This window comes from Felis catus, chromosome E1 (assembly GCF_018350175.1).
Source record: "Felis catus isolate Fca126 chromosome E1, F.catus_Fca126_mat1.0, whole genome shotgun sequence".
NCBI classification, from domain to species: Eukaryota; Metazoa; Chordata; class Mammalia; order Carnivora; family Felidae; genus Felis; species Felis catus.
The window spans coordinates 49946362-49961165 of NC_058381.1; the positions used below are offsets into that span (position 1 = coordinate 49946362).

At 45.0% G+C, this 14804-nt stretch overlaps 1 long non-coding RNA gene across 2 annotated transcripts; it reads left to right on the forward strand.

The window, feature by feature from the left end:
* The first annotated feature begins 18 nt into the window (after positions 1-18).
* LOC102900295 lies at positions 19-9858 on the forward strand. Of its 2 annotated transcripts, none has more exons than XR_441913.5 (3): positions 19-394; positions 7034-7245; positions 8871-9858. It is a non-coding gene; the product is annotated as an uncharacterized LOC102900295 (long non-coding RNA). The 2 variants fall into 2 exon arrangements; XR_441914.5 differs by having other exon boundaries at positions 32-394; positions 7034-7177.
* Positions 9859-14804: the final 4946 nt, after the last annotated feature.

The following is a 14804-nucleotide window of genomic DNA, read 5'->3' on the forward strand; positions in this document are numbered from 1 at the left end:
TCCGGCGCGTCCGAGCGAAACCCGGCAGCCGAGGGCGTGGGGTCCCCGCCCTCGGCCGCCATTGGCTATGAGTCCACGCCGCCGCGCCCCCTTGGCCAATTGACGACAGCTGTGGGCTGGACCGCCCTGGTAGCGACCCGCCCCCAGGTCAGCGACGCGGCTCTCCATTGGGCGAAGGAGGGTGACGCAAGGCTGCAGGCCACGTGGTAGTGTTTTCATTGCCAGAGGCTGCGAAGCGGAAGTCCGGAAGAACCAGTGCAAGTGAGGCCCGACCTGGTGGCCACCTTCTGGAATCTGCGGTGGAGCTGCGGCTGAGGGGGCGGGCGGACGCGCTCCGTCCCACCCCACCCAGACCCCTGTCGCATGTAGCTCTCCGTCTATTAAACTTACAGAGGTTAGTAGCGTGAGACGCCAAAGCCCCACCCTTTTACAGAGTCTTCAAACTGCTTTGAGAAAAGCCAGACAGATCGCATGTTACCTTCACGGTTGCCCTGCTGTTGAGCACTCTTTCTACATGCCCAGCGCTGTGCTAACCGTGTATGTTATCTCTTAAAATTCCTATAAAACAAGAATATATACTTTCTGCCCAGTTTTAATAAGGAGCAACTGAACAATTAAGTAATCTGTCTGAAGTAACAGAATAAATGGTAGAATGTGGATTTGTCTCAACTCAAGCTTCGTGCACCAAGAAATTCTCCTAGGGAATTTGGCAAAACCTATGTGATCTATAATTGGAAAAAAAAAAGAAGAAAATGTCTATAAGGTGGCGTGTTTGATGAAAGGGATGAGGTCTTGAAGATGGTACAATTCAAAACTCACATATTTGAGATAAATCCTGACAAGTCTCTCTTCCCAAGCTAAATTCAAGTTGCCTTGTAGAATATACCCAACACACTTTATAAATCAGTAGCTCTGCTGGCTTTGGATTTATATAATTCTTGATGAATTTTTAATTCGTGCTTTTCAAGTGGAGATGGTATTTTAATTGTTATACCACAGTATTTCAAATTGGCATTATTAAAATTTATTTTGTAACAAAGCTATATATACGTGTGTGTGTATGTGCGTGCGTGCACACACACACACACACTTTGGGAGCTTGGACCTATAAATGGATGAGTGAAGCGCATTATTTCAACATTTATTTATTTTTTTGGGGACAGAGAGAGACAGAGCATGAACGGGGGAGGGGCAGAGAGAGAGGGAGACACAGAATCGGAAACAGGCTCCAGGCTCCGAGCCATCAGCCCAGAGCCTGACGCGGGGCTCGAACTCACGGACCGCGAGATCGTGACCTGGCTGAAGTCGGAGGCTTAACCGACTGCGCCACCCAGGCGCTCCTGAAGCGCATTATTTCATTTAAGCTTTTCTAGTTGCATATCCAGTTTGGGTTTTCCAAAATACAAATGTAACAGTTTGTTCAGTTCACGCTATTATTCTTTCTCTCAACTGATGTTAAAATAGTTTAGCTCATAGATCCGCGGATGCTCTTCAGTCGATTGTGAGGTGTTGTGGAAACTATCCTAAGCGAAAAGAGCTTCTGTTTGGATGCTTTAACTGCATCATCTTTGTAACCTCTAAGATCAAAAGTGCTTCTCACCACCCCCAGCTCAGGCATTTAGAAAACCAGGAATCTGGTAGGCTAGGTGCTCCGTTGTTTGGAAAATTCAATAAAGGACAGAATAAATTCGGTTTGTAAAGTGGAAGTTGTTATTCTCAACAGTTCGGACTTTATAGGCTAGAATTGGGAGCTGGTGTTAGTGTTTGAGTAGGAGCGTTTCATGATAAAAGCCGTGTTTTAGGCAGATAAACTTGGCCAGGGTGTGCAGAACAGATTAGAAGGGGAAAAAGCCTCGGCCAATGTGAAATTCTAGGAGTAAAGGGATATGAGATGCGAACTATTGCATGGCAGCAAGGCTAGAAAGTTGAAGACAAACCCAAGCGAAATTTTTTTTTCTGTTGAAATATATTTGACATATAACATTGTGTAAACTGAAGGTGTATAGCATGTTGATTTGACATTCATGTATTGTAATATGATTGCCATTGTGGCTATAATTAGCACCACTAACATGTCACATGAAGAGCTATTTTGAGGCAGTGTTGTCCCATAGAAAGGTAACAAACCAAAGAAAGGAAGAAAGAAAGAAAGAAAGAAAGGTAATGTCAACCACAGATGTGAACCCCATATGTAACTTAACATTTTCTAGAAGCCACATTTGAAAAGATAAAAAGAGATAAGTAAATTAATTTTAATAATATCTTTAACACAGTATGTCAAAAATCTCATTTTAATGGGTCGCCCATGTGAAACTATTAATCAGCTAGTTTATTTATTGTTTTAACTAATTTTAATCAGCTAGTTTAAAGTACTATTTTTTTAGTGTAGGTATTTAAAATCCAATGTATCTTTTTCACTTAGAGCATATCTCCATTTAACCTAGCCACCTTTTAAGCGCTCGTGCGGCTGGTAGCTATCTTATTGCCCAGTAAAGTTTGGGGAGAATAAACCACAGATAGTAGCTGATGGGGGAGGGGTGGTATAGCAGAGAAGAAGAGGGAAACGTCCACGCTGATTCCGTAGTTAGGATCGCCGTTGGGAAAGTGGAAGCTCGTGGTGCTACTTTCAGAAACCAGATATTTGGGCACGTATTTAGGGAGTGAGGTGAACTGAATGCTCATTGAAATTCCAGTTCAAGCCTAGAGATGTACGTCTGGGAGAAAACTGATCATCTTTCCAGCCCCACCCTTCGTGAATGATCCCCCTTGTATGTTTCCCACTGAGTTAATGGTCCACCATCCACCACTACCCATGTGGAAATAACATTCCAGGGCTGCCTCATCCGGTTTTATTTTTTCCCAAGACGATACAGAAATCTGTATTTTTATATACATAAATTTAACATAACTATTTATTTTATATAAACCTATATTTTATGTAAAAATTTAAAAGGTTGATGACCAATTCTTATTTTTAAAAAACACTGTGAAGGCCAAATTAAATATACGAGCTGGCTGGATGTGGTTTGTGGAGGTCCAGTGCGTGACCTCTGTGTGAGGCATATTTCCCAGAAATTTACTGGCATAAACATCTAAAGAAAAGGCTGCAAATAGATTTGAAGGTGTTGGATTCCTTTAATATCAGGCTGATTTTTCTTTTTCTGAGTCCTAGTTCTAGGTTCCGTGGGAGAGGAAACTCCTGATTTATTTATTTTTTTTAAGTTTATTTATTTTGTGGGGGAGAGAGAGCGTGCACGTGCGCACGTGAGCCAGAGAGGGGCAGAGAGAGAGGGGGGCACAGAGAGAGAGGGAGAGAGAATCCTAAGCAGGCTGGGCACACTGTCGGCACAGAGCTGGGCTCGGGGCTCGATCTCACAAACCGTGAGATCATGACCAGAGCAGAAAAAGAGTCGGACGCTTAACCGACTGAGCCACCCCGGCGCCCTGAGGACACTCCTGATTTAAACCCTGGGTTTATGGCATCCTAATCCTTCCACATTCTTGGAACAGAAATTTCAACACTACATAACAGGAGCCGAGGCTATCTGGAGGAAGAGGGGAATATGACACTTTACCGCAGGAAAAACAAGATTTCAGCTTTTTGCCTTTCTTCCAATTGAAATTTCCTAAATGTCTATCTTTTCTCAAACAAAATGTCCATTACTTCTGGGGAAACAGTAAGTCAGCAAAATCCGGAAGAATAAAGCTGAGCTTGGGAATCAAGTGTTCTTGGTAATATACAAAATTGCAGGCCACAATTCAGCTAATGGGGAGACTTCCTATTTGTTCAGCAATCAGGTTGTAATTTTAAAATGCTGATTAGGGAATGCATAGGGCATGAACAGGGGAAGTTGGAAATGGGACATCCTGTCTGATGCAACCCTCATGTCACCCAATATGGTTGCCCATAACACCCAACTGGCTATAATTAGAGTGAGTACGAGGTGAGCAAATACCACTCCTGTCCACTTCTTCTTTTCATAAAATCCATTCTGTTTTTATAAGATCAAACCACAGGGAATAGCTCCTTTTCCTTTTCTGATGCGTCTCAGCACTCAGAACGTGAGCTGAGAAAGAGTAGAACCAGAAGAGACAAGTGTATGGTGGTACTTTGAGAAAAGAATAAAGGAGGGAGATTCTGGGGACAGTGTAGAATAGGTAAGACTTGAGGGGTAGGGAGAGGGAAGGGTGATGTGTCGCAAGCTCAGGGAGTCAGCCCTACCGATCTGGGGTAGAAGGTAAGGGGTTGAAATGTAGGGTAATCTCTGGGAAAGCAGGTGACCCCGTCAGATTGGCAAACAGGAAGTGTCCGGCCAGAGGTATGGCTAAACAGCAGGCACAGTTGGGCTTTTTTGTTACTAATCATAGGCACAATCTGCGTGGTAAAGCACGGCTGCCATGAATGAACAGTTCTCATTATGTGCCTTTGCTCCCCAAATGGAACCATTATTTCTGGTTTTATCAATTAAAAAGCCAACAGCCGTTCTAATAGTCCTCGACTTCCATATTTCCTCTCAAGAGCAAGAAACAAGGGTACTTCATTAAAGAGTGAACTGCAGTGTCTTTGACTGCATTCTCTTTCCCAGCTCTCTTATTTCTGCTTCCAGAATAATCTTCTTAAAACACCGAGGCAAAATTACAAGTTGTCCATAAATACTTGCTGATCGGCTGACGTTCACGAAGACAGTAGCTTTCTGTGTGTGCATTTGCAGACATAACTTGAGCTAACCGTCTATTAGTCAAGACGATGCAGAGAGGAGGTTCATCATGGAGTTTTTGTTCACTGGGACATCTTAAGACCAGCCAGGATTGCAGAGAAGTGTTCATCAGGTCAACCAACTGCCCTGACTTAAGTTTTAGAGTATAAATACAGGTGATATCTGGAAATGGAAAGCAAAGCTTTATAGAAAGCTTGGCTTGAAACCTCATACCTCTCCTCATTTAATGTTTATTACCTGTACTGTCCCAGGGATTTTTATCCCCATGGCACAACTGCGTAAACCAAGGTTGAGAAATGTTGGATAAGTTGCTCAAGGTCCTAGGGCTGTTTGCGATGGAGATATAGTTTGCCCTCGGTCCCTTCCACTGTATTTCCAGGTCACCCTGTGTTCCATGCTTCCTCTCAGACTGCTCAAAGCTGGGAACAGAACTGGCAGTGTGACCTGAACTCCATTCTCTAAGGAGACAGAGAGGCAAAGGTGGAGGGAAAGAGACAGGCTTATGCCAAGAGGGCCACGGGCCAAGTGTAAGAGGCAGGGCACCTTTTCAAGGGGGGCAAAGCTTTGCTTATGCTTGCCATGGGTACTACTAGAAGTATCTAAGAACCTCTTTTGCTCCGAGGTAAAGGGTTAGTTAACCTGCGCTCATGGGCGAGGGTGGCTAGTTCGTAAGTGGTGCCGTGGGACTCTGGGTTTCCTCCTGGCTAGAGAGAGTGTGAAGAATGGTAACCATTCCTTGGAATTCTTCACTTCTAGGGAAAAGGTGATTTCAAAGGCCATCGGCTAAGAATCCCACGATTCTTGGTGAACAGTGCCATCTAGCGACCTACTGTATTTAGTTCCAGCCCGGTAGGGCAACCTTGTAGGAAAGACTGGCTTCAGGAGACACAGAGAGCTAATCACCAAACCGTGGAAGAGGAGTTCCAGGCTCTCCTGTGTTCTTCCAGAACTTCTTTCCTGTCTATACATGGAAGATACAGACACCTCACTCACCACTCTCTTGCAGAAGAAGTTTAGAAGGGGGTTGCCCATGCATTCATTTGACACATTTTTATTCAGTGCCTGTTATGCACCCGCCATGGTTGCGGGTCCTGGGGATGCGCCATGGGGAAAATTAAATAAAAATCCCTGCTTGTATGGGCACAGAGACCAGAGACAAGAAAAAACAGAATGGAGAGTATCTCAGATGGCCATGAGTGCCAAGGAGAAAAATAAAGCCATTGGAAGGGATGTGGGAGGTGTTGGGGAGAGGAGGGCTTGATAAAGAGTAGGAAGGGAAGGTGTCGCTGGAAGGTTCCATTTGAACAAAGACCTGAAGGAGAGAAGGGAACATGAGGGGGAAAAGCATTCCTGGCAGGAGGAACATGGAGGAGGCAAGGGTGGATGGAGGAGAGAGAAGAGGGGCAGATACATAGGAAAAGAGGTCGGAATGGTCATGCTTGGGCATGTGGGGGAGGGACGAGGAGCCACTGGATATTTGGACTTGTATTTGAACAGAATCACTCAGGCAGCTGTGCTGAAAACAAATTAAAGGTGTCTTGGGAGGGGCGCCTGGGCGGCTCAATCGCTTGAGCGTCCGAGTTCAGCTCAGATCATGATCTCAGAGTTTGTGAGTTCGAGCCCTGCGTCGGGTTCTGTGTTGACAGCGCGGAGCCCGTTTCAGATCCTCTGTCCCGCCCCTCTCTCTGCACCTTCCCTGTTCACTCTCTTTCTCTCAAAAATAAACAAAACATTAAACAAAAAGGTGCCCTGGGAGATTCACAGTTCCCTTTAGCACATTTAAAAACTCCACAAACCCCAGTTTATTGTTTATTTCACGTTGTTTAACGAGGACTTTCCAGGCTTACACAGATCTCTTTCTTCCCGCAACACCCACTACCTTCTTGCGGGACCCGAGAAACAAAAGTCAGCGCTGATAAGCAGACTGTGATGTTCCCGACAGTCATAAATGACGCGAGCCCAAAGCCAACAGAAAGCAGTGATTCTCCCAAGGCCACACCACAACTGCAAAGGAGCTACCGTTGAGTGACTAATTCTTTCTTATCAGTGCCTTCCGCAGATTTGCTCCGTTCCTCCGTTATGAAACCACGCCACTTCACGGCCACTGGCAATCCGGGCCCGATTCCTGTATCCCCTGTCCTTCCCACCTTAGAGTCACTTAGCACAAACCCAAAACCCCACAAGAAAACCCCCTTCCTACAGCCACCGTGGTTCATTTGGTGTACGTTTTCCCTTGCTGCACCAAGTGAAGAAAATGAACATCGACTGGATGAACCTGGCGGTCTTGACCTACAGCTTTATCTATCTGCCCCTAGGATTTTGTAGATCAAAGTTGAAGAAGAGCTGGACAAAATAACGACTTCCTACCATCATATTCTTTGAGTCTAAGGCAGAGATACCGTGCCCCGCTAAAATGTCTTGCGTACCAAGTGGAACACAATGTCTGGTCCATGAAAGTGGTGAGAGACTATATTGCCAAATATTTTTTGAAAATATGCTGGATGCTTCATAGAAATGAGGTTCTACGGTATGTCATCTTTGGCGTCTGGCTTCTTTGACTTAGCATAACGCTTCCAGGGCTCATCCAGGGTGTAGCCTGTATCAGTATTTCATTTTTTTTTTACGGCTGAATAATATTCTGTTATATGTATTACCACGACTAATTTATCCATTTGTCAGCGGGTGGACATTTGAGTTGTGTCCACCTCTTGGCTGTTGTGAATAGTGCTACTATGAACACGTGCGTGTGCGCGATTATTTGAGGACCTGTTTTCGATCGTCTTTCCATTGTACCTGTGTTCAATATATCTTGGAATGGAATTCCAGATTATATATATATTTTTAAGTTTACTTATTATTGAGAGAGAGAGAGCGCGCACGCAGGAGAGGGCAGAGAGAGGGGGAGAGAGAAAGAATCCCAAGCAGGCTCTGCACCATCAACACAGAGCCCTATGCAGGGCTCGAACCCACGAAGCGTGAGATCACGACCTGAGCTGAAGTCAGACACCGAACCGACTGAGCCACCCAGGTGCCCTGTATATTTTTTTCTATATATTTAACTTTTGAAGAACTGGCAAAACTGTTTTCCACGGAGGCTGAGCCATCTCACATTCCCATAGCAATGAACGAGGGCTCCGATTCACCATTTGTTACTTGCTGTTTCTATTTTTCACGATCACCATAGCCATCCCCGTGGGTGTGAAAAACACTGAGGTTTTATGCCATGTCTGCAAAGTTGCAAGCTCTCGGGACATCCAAGTAGTGTTGGGTCCCCCAGTGCTCGCAATGAACCAAGGCCGTGCTGTATTTTCGAGGCTCCCACACCCATTCCGGGTCACGCTCTGGCAGGTGGGCAACAAAGCTTTGTATCGTATGGAAACTTGTTCAGCTTCAACCCATACAGCTGAAATGTGAGTCCAGGGCGGGGCCAAGTCAGGGGAACAATCTGAGGCAGACCCTGGGCTGCCCTTTCTGGCTTGTTCTTTCCATTCTTTCTTTTTTTTTTATTTTTTTTTAATGTTTTTATTTATTTTTGAGACAGAGAGAGAGCGTGAGCAGGGGAGGGGCAGAGAGAGGGGGAGACACCGAATCCGAAGCAGGCTCCAGGCTCCGAGCTGTCAGCACAGAGCCCGACACAGGGCTCGAACCCACAAACCGTGAGATCATGACCTGGGCCGAGGTCGGACGCTTAACCGACTGAGCCACCCAAGACGCCCCTGTTCTTTCCATTCTTATCGTTTATTCTCCTAGCTAAGACCCCTTGATGCTGGGACGTGGTCTTCAGATACCCCAGGACATGATTACACCCCAGCTTCCGTTCAGCTGGGGCATCTCCTTCTGCAGGTTTCTTGTTAGGGTGAGAACAGTGCTAATCACGTAACTAAAGACGCAAAGGACAAGGTCCTTTGGGAACCGGAGCCTTTTGCTTCTTTAAACTGGGAAGATCCTGTGGGTGTTTCAGGGGCAGCTGATATCTGGGCATAGGGTACATTATAAGGGATCGAGAGAGAGAGAGAGAGAGAGAGAGAGAGAGATCCAGGATCATTGGTGGCGAGGTAATAGTTGAGGCCATGAGAGGAGGTAAGATGTAACGAAAAATGTGTCAGTTGGTGAAGAGCTGGACTGAATGTCCTGGTATTCCTTTAATTTTAGGCACACTACCGGAAAGGAGGCTGGTGCTTGTGCTGAGCCGCCTTCAGCGGCTCCACGTCCCACATTGCTGATGAGTGAGAGCCTCTGTTATAAATGGAAACGGGAACCGGCAAGTGCTCCCCGGCTAACGCTGAACCCACCGGCTTATTTTGCTACCTATTATGTACGTGATCTGCGATTTTGCTTATTGATTGCAAATATGCACGAGGAATAGGAAGCTGGCGTGTTTTCCAAAAACGAGACGGAGCGTTTTCGCTGCTGCGGGTCTCAACCGGGTATGACTTCGACTTTTCACCATTTCTCTGAGGTCAGAAACAGCCTTTGGTGGGTTTCTAATTTTTTTTTTTTTTTTATATAGAAGTTTGGCTCCCGAGACTGTTTCAGAGCCTTTAGGAAAGATATCAAGTGGACGAGACATGTCCGAAAATATTTAAAGTGGCGATTTCCTAGGCCCTCTTTCTCCACTTTCTCCGTAGGCATCTGTTCCCATATGTGGAGGTTTAAGTCAGCCTCTATCTACAGATGACCCTTGTCTGACCTCACTCTCTGGAATGCTCTGCCTGCCTCTGTCTTTCATGCCAGAGCACATCAACACTACCTTCTGTTGGCATTCCTGATAGGATCTCTTTCTCCTGAGCTCTTGAAAGAATCCTGCTTCAGCAACTCTAGAGAATGGTGGGAGAGTTGGTCTTTAAAAACAGATTTATCCCATACCAAGGACAGGAATCACTTATTTTGCACCACTGTGTGCATTGACTCTTCTTTTCTCCCAATCCATGAATATAGTATAGATTCTTAGGTCCCCTTGACCCAGGAATGCAGTTTCCCATGCCTGCATAGGCCAAGTCCTTCTGTTCTCAGAGATTCTAATTACATTAGCCTGTGTATTTTCTTTAAAACGGTTATCACAACCTAAAATTACCTTGTTTATTTGCTTACATATTCACTGTCTATCTCCTCTATCTGGAAAGTAAACTCCATGAGAGCAGGGTCTTTTTTTTTTTTTAAAGAAAAGTCTTTTTTAAATTATTTCTTTATTTTTAGAGAGAGAGAGAGAGAGAGAGAGCACGCACATGAGCAAGGGAGAGAGGGAGAATCTAACGCAGGCTCCACACTCAGTGTGGAGACCAACTCTCAGGTCTCCATCCCATGACCCCGGGATCATGACCTGAGCCAAAATCAAGAGTCAGACGCTCAACCGACTGAGCCACTCAGGCGCCGTGAGAGCAGGGCCTTATGTGTCTTCTCCCAGCATCCAGAGCAATGCTTGTCCACATAATAGGTGCTCATGGAATATTTGCCAACTGACTGACTTACAGAATCAGTCGTTAAAACATCATACGATAATTAGCTTTCCATTAACTCCTTCTAAGTGTCATTTTCTTGTCTCTCTTGAACAATGATACTGTCCAAATGGAGCTAGTATTGTGACCAAATACCAATCAACTATGTTAGTGGCTTTTGAGATTTGGGACCCCCTTTACACCCTTAAAAGTTGTTGAAGACCCAAAGAGCTAGTGTTCATGTGAGTCATATCTGTCATTATTTAGTGTGATAGAAATGAAAACTGAGAAGAGCTCAAAATATTTATTTACTAATTCATTAAAAATAATAAACCCATTATATGTTAACATTCATACCATATTTTTTTTGTTTCTCAAATAAACAAAATAACAGGGACATGAGACGCATTGTTTTACTTAAGAAAACAATTTTTTAATGTTTATTTTATTTCTGAGAGAGAGAGACAGAGCATGAGTTGGGGAGGGGCAGAGAGAGAGGGACACCCAGAATCCGAAGCAGTCTCCAGCCTCCGGGCTGTCAGCACAGAGCCCGACGTGGGACTCGAACTCACAAACCTCAAGATCATGACTGAGCTGAAGTCGGACACTTAACCGACTGAGCCACCCAGGTGCCCCAAGTATTGTTTCACATTAAAAAAAAATCTTTTTAATGTCTGGCTTAGTAGAAGACAGCTGGATTCTCACATCTGCGTCCTCATTCAATCGGTGATGATATCACACATCACGTGGACTTGTAAGAGAATAGGAGTGAAAAAGGCAAACAGTATCTTAGTGTTCTTTTAAAAATAGTTTTGACTTTGCAGATGCCCCAAGAGATTCTTGGGTGGCCCCAGAGGTCTTCGAAGCACCCTTTGAGAATGAATGGCTGACATTAACAGAGAGGAATACTTTTCTTTCCCTTTGAACCACATCACCTTTAAACACTGTATTCGCCCTGTTATCTCCCTTTGCTTAGCTTACTATTAAAATGTTTATATTCTGGGACATCTGGGTGGCTCAGTCGGTTGAGTGCCCAACTTCGGCTCAGGTCATGATCTTACGGTTGGTGAGTTCGAGCCCCGCGTCAGGATCTGTGCTGACAGCTCGGAGCCTGGACCTGCTTCGGATTCTGTGTCTCCCTCTCTCTCTGCCCCCCCCCCTCTCTCTTTCAAAACAGTAAACATTAAAAAAAAATAAAAAAAATAAAACGTTTATATTTTCCAAAACTATATCATTGCCGTGGCGGCCAAGATGCATAGTGGGTGATGAGTGACAGAAAAGCAAACCAAAAGTTAATACTTTGTTACACTCAAGACACATCCACACGCAAACAAGAACAACAATAATAAAAACATACACCTTTACTGAGCACAGACTCTGTGCTCCCTATTTTCCAAAGATTATCTCTATTTTTTATAATAACATTTGCAGGAAGGAATTATTAACCTCATTTCAAAGATAAAGAAATGGAAGCTCAGAAAACTTAAACAATCTGTCCAAGGTCACCAAGCTAATAAGTGACAGAGAAGAGATGGGACATATTCAAGGCTCTTTTACCATCAAATGTAGATGAACACAGTAGGGCGGCAAAAACCCAGCAACAGTGAGGAGTTCACGGTGAAAATTCACCTTGCAGGTTTGTACAAAAGAATCAAGGAATCAAACAATGCAGTTTTTTAAAAAAAATTTTTTTAAGGTTTATTTATTTATTTTTTTTTTGAGAGAGAGAGAGTGAGCGCACAAGTGGGGGAGGGGCAGAGAGACACAGAAACAGAATCTGAAACAGGTTCCAGGTTCCAAGCTGACAGCACAGAGCCTGACGTGGGGCTCGAACCCATGAACAGTGAGATCGTGACCTGAGCCGAAGTTGGACGCTTAACTGACTGAGGCACCCGGGTGCCCCTGCGGTTTTTTTCTTTCAGTGATGTACAGCTGAGGGAGTTAATGCACCTTTTTGTGATTTGAAAGGAGTACATTTACAGCAAAAGATTGGAGAGCAATGAAATATGCCTCAACAGAGGACGGGTTACATCAATTGTGGTACATTATAGACCGAATACTATGAAGTCATTAAACAGTGAGGCAGCCTTTTCGTACTGAAACCAAGTTAAGATACATTGTTACGTGAAAACATAAGGGAAAGGCTGGTCTATTTCTGTTTTTAAAATGCGTGCAGTCTTGTGCACGTGTAGCTGGTTTCTTCCATGAACCTGATGGAGGGATGAGCAGGAGATAGTTTATTTTTCTGTAATCAAACCCCCTTCAGATGTGGCACGGGTAGATCCCCTGACTTTTCAAGTCCTTCCGGAGAGTAGATGTCCCTCTCATAGCCAGTTCAAAACCGTCAAGCTTCTCTTTTCCTCTTTCCTGCCTTCTCCTCCCCGCCTCACCCCTGTTTTCTCCCGAGTTGGGGGCCAAGAGAGGGGATTAGTGAGAGAAGGGTGAAGTCTTCATCGGTGACATCCCAGGACTTCTTTCTTGCCTAACACTTTCCCATTAGGGCAGCTTAAAAAAAAATTTTTTTTTTAATGTTTATTCATTGTTTTCTTGAGAGAGAGACAGAGCGTGAGCAGGGGAGGGGCAGAGAGAGAGAGAGAGAGAGAGAGAAGGAGACACAGATTCTGAAGCAGGCCCCAGGCTCTGAGCTGTCAGCACAGAGCCCAATGCGGGGCTTGAACTCACAAACTGCGAGATCATGACCTGAGCCGAAGTCGGACGCTTCACCGACTGAGCCACCCAGGCGCCCCAGAGCAGCTCTTCAGATGTCTCCAAAAGCCTGTCTCTCTCATGGGTCCCATGTGTGGGACCTCATGAGGGGCTCTCGTGGGACCCTCCACGTTGCCTGGCTCCTGACTTGGGTGATGCGCTCTTTGGCACACCTCGGTGGCTCTTCTCAGCCCATCCACAGCCTCGTTCCTCTGTCACACTGGCAGGTGGCAGGCGGGGCCCTTCAAGGTGGCTCCAGCCTTGATAATTCCTCTGGCTTCTGTTACTCGGGTAGCTCATGAGTCCTCGCCTTGCCACGGCTGGGGTAGGGACTTCCCCACTGCTACCCTCTGTCCCCTAATCCTGCCTGTGGGAGGCAGGCAGTAGGCTCTGTGTTCACATCTTTCCCTCCCACATTCTAGGGGCCACAGGCCAAACTCCCAGGGACTTTCCTGCTGTCCCTGCTCAGGCACTCTAGGGTGGGCCTGAGCCTTTACAGGGAAAGAAACCTTCCAACCGGGGCCAGCTACATGATTTGCAGGGCCCAGTGCGAAATGGAGACTCAGGTCCCTTGTTCGAAAAAGTGGGAAAGGGCGCTGATAAAATCACTAAAATATAAGGCTTTGTCCTAAAAATATATTACTTATAAAATATAACAGGGGTAAGAAAGGTACTTGCGTGTCAACATAAACTTACAAATGGCAAAAAAAATAACATTTCCCAAAATTTTACGTAACGCAATAAATAATAAGCTGTTTATGTGCTGTCTTGAGTGATCATTCAGTATTTCTGGCTCGTTTTTATACAAATTCATTTATTAGGTCACTGAAATTTATACTGTTAGCAATTTCATTTTTAATTGTGAAATTGAAAGCGATGTCAGTCACTCAGGGCAAATGCCAGGTTGTAAATGATTTTTCATTTTGAGGATTAGTCTGCGGATGCAAGTTTCATGTTCTCGTACGACCTCCACGAGTTACAGGAGATGTCAGGGGAAACATTCAAAATGTCAGGTGCGGACTTACACTTGAACTTAAATTCAGGGGCGCCTGGCTGGCTCAGTTGTAAGAGCATGTGACTCTTGATCTCCAGGTTGTGAGTTCAAGCCCCATGTTGGGTGTAGAGATTACTAAAAAAAATAAACTTAAAAAAATAAATTTAAATTCAGACTTACACAGAATTAATTAGTACGGAGAGCTAGAACCCTTGATTTAGCTACTGATCTGCCAATATACCAATCAACTGATCTTTCTTGGAAATGCATTGTCGGTTTCTGGAAAGATGGAGAGAACTGGAAATGTTGATTTCCCACTCCCAAAGCCTTTGAAATTGGAAGAATGTGGTAGGGGGGAGCTTACTCTTTATTTGTATGGTTTGCCACTATTTGTCTTTTTGTTTTTATTTTTTTATAATTTTTTAATGTTTATTTTTGAGAGAGAGAGAGCGTGCACGCAGAAGGGGCAGAGAGAGAGAGAGAGACGGGCAGACAGAGGATCCAAATTGGGCTCTGAGCTGTCAGCACAGAGCCCGACGCAGGGCTCGAACTCACAGACGGCGAGATCATGACCCGAGCCGAAGTCAGACGCTCAACCGACTGAGCCACCCAGGCACCCTGTTATATTCATTTTACAGTATACATAGTTAGGTATGGTTTAGCATTCTTCAATTCAGCTGCAAAAATGTAAAGCCTGGAAAATTTCTAGATTTAGAGCATTGGGTCAGATGAACGCTGCTTTTTTTCCCCTCAGCTATGTTTTTGGAAAGGTAGGGAGTCCGCTGTCATTTGGTGCTGTTTTTAAAATGATGAGGTGTGCTTCCTCAGGATTGAAGAGGTTACTTCCTGCGTTGGACATCCGTGCACGTACGGGAGGAGGTGAGGGCTGGGTGACTTGGACAGCGGGGTCCCAGGGGCCTGCTTGATCCCTGGCTGCCTGATGTCACGCAT